Source organism: Triticum dicoccoides, chromosome 5A (assembly GCF_002162155.2).
Source record: "Triticum dicoccoides isolate Atlit2015 ecotype Zavitan chromosome 5A, WEW_v2.0, whole genome shotgun sequence".
NCBI classification, from domain to species: Eukaryota; Viridiplantae; Streptophyta; class Magnoliopsida; order Poales; family Poaceae; genus Triticum; species Triticum dicoccoides.
In genome coordinates this window covers 612,169,290-612,171,977 of record NC_041388.1, presented here as the reverse complement: position 1 = coordinate 612,171,977, position 2,688 = coordinate 612,169,290, and positions in this window count along the sequence as shown.

Genomic DNA, 2,688 nt, shown 5'->3' with positions numbered 1-2,688 from the left:
TGTGGTGGCCAACAGAGTTCCCCTGTATCGGTAGTGATATCCTCTGATTATGAACTAAGGGGGTGTTTGGTTCAGGGACTTTTTAGTCCCAGAGACTAGAAAAAGTCCCTAAAAAGTCCCTAGAAACCAAACGGGAGGGACTTTTTCTACAGAGACTAGAAAAAGACTCTACTAGAGAGTCTTTTTTGATTAGTCCCTAGGACTAGAAAAAGTCCTAAGACTTCTGAACCAAACACCCCTAAGACTCATATCTTTCCATGAAGAGACTAATTTAATTTTATAATTTATGTACTATCTTTCTTTGTTTTTTGCAGCAAAATCCATGTTTTAGTTTATCATCAGATTGACTGAAATACAAAATTTTCATCATTGGACAAAGGTTGTCTCTATATTACTGCTTCTTCCAGAGTCTCTTTATTTAGGCCTCATCAACCATTTGATCCGTCATGTCTCTCCTCTCTGAATTTCTAGAAGTAAAACCATCTTGCAGTATGAATTTCTGCATGCAGGTTCTCAATTGTCAGCCACACAGGTGGTTGCAGTACAACAGCTGAAATAGAACTACCAATGTGCTATCAAACAAACTGAGAGATAAGGAGTTGAAGGTATAAATAGAAAGATAAAGAGTTGTGTCAGCAGCCCATTCCAAGCATCTATTAGTATTGCTCTACCGCATAGGGCACCAAAGGGATTCTTCTTCTTCTTCTTCTTCTTCTTCTTCTTCTTCGCCTGACGATATAGCAAGGCATGTGTGTTTATAGTCTCTAGAGCTCACCATCATTTGTGTCTGCATACCACGCTTTGAATTTCTTTGTTACTATACAGTTACAAATTAGTGTAGGGATGTGAATTACTACTAATCAGCTATCATATATGAGCGCAGCACCACAGCGTTTTTACACTAACAGAAAAAGTTGTATCCCGTGTTTTTTTTCCTGGGTCAGGGTTTCAACACATCATATTCTTGCCAAGGTTAATAATGCCGCATTGCCACAGTACAACTTTACTTAATCACTGGGTAACTGCAATCTCCGAATGACAGTATATCATTTTGTTGGCAGCACAGCTTTCAGCAATCTAGTTCGCTTATGTATCAAGTTAAATTGTAGAACCACTACTTCCATGTAGTACTGGTACAGAAGCAAGAAAAAAATTATCAACCATCTAACTAGCTAGAGGAAGAACTAGAGGCTGACTTTAATTAATCTGATTCCTCCAGCCTGTATGAATTTGCTAATGTAAAACATGTGATTCCAACTGGCAGGAAGATGATTCATGTTTTCATGAAAAAGTAACAATAACCAAAACTCCAAGAAATTTGTAGTAGCAGACAAGCAGACATCCTTTCGTTACACCCTTCTCGATATTCATGTCTGCTTTCTGTGCTGCAGTTACGCTCCTGAAAGAACAGTGTGCGATGATCTTTCCAGAGTAAACAATGCCGAAGAGTACATCTACAAATTTCTATTCCTCTGTCGTCTCTTTCTTCTTTTCTTATCAAGAGCGAGGACCAGCAAGAGAGGCCCAGGTGTGCACCGACATTGGGTTCATGCCGAGGAGCTCATGCTTATCCTCCTCGCGTGCCTCACCAACAATAACTTGGTTCTTCAGTAATGAGAAAAATCTCATAGGATTATTTTCTTTCTATCACGGCAATTGTAGTGTCTTTATTTTTGACAACTACGGCAATTGTAGTGTATAATTTAACACCTCACCCACGCCATCGCTCATGTCCTCCTTGATCACGACTCGAGACTCACAAGTCAGGAACCTCCCATATTAAATTCACCCCTCCCAAACTCTGATCTGAGTATCTGATGATCTTAATTTTTTTAGAAAAGGAGGATGACTCTCGGCCTATGCATCTGGGCGATACATACAACCATTTTATTAATTCTTCTCACAAGATCTTACAAAGTCCTACAACAGTAAGACTAGTCATCGTCTAAGCAACAACTATCGCTACACTTATCCAATTGATGAAGGGGCGCTGATAACCTGGACCTAATACCAAACAGACATCGCAGCCAAAACTAAACATCTAAGACCTGAGATCCCAACCAGGACGCCTGCCTGGTATGGGGCATCTACTAGTCCGGCGCACTCCTCAACCAGGACGTCTGCCGGGTATGAGGCCGCCGCAGCCACCTGCCATGAGTCCATCTTCAGAGTTGTACTGTGCATCTACCATGCCAGGTCTCTCTGCTATCGACGCCACCACGACACCAGACAGCGTCGTCCTCCGACACGAGTCCATCCCCCCACATCGAACTCCGAATCTGCACTGCGCCACGCCGTCAAGATCCGTCGCCATCAATGTATGGATGAAGCACCGCTCCACCAAAGAAACCGTCCGCTGGTCCTGCGAAGCAAGGCGCAGCACCATGTAGAAGGCCGAAGTCGCACCGCCACCACGCCACCAGCAGCCCCGCCACCAAGAGCTGTTCCCAGCCGCCGCCTTCAAGAAGGAACATGACACCAGGGTGCCGTCGACGCCCAGAACAGGGGAACAAAAGCTTTCGCCATAGCTCGAGGAGAAGGCGGAAGGGAGAGGATCCACCCCAAAGCCTCCAGGAAGGGGATCGGCGCCACATGCGTTGACTTGGGGGAGGCTGCCGCGCCAGCCAGGGGTTTCCCCCGGAACCTCACCCGCACGCCAGATCCGCCATCTTAATTAATACGGACACA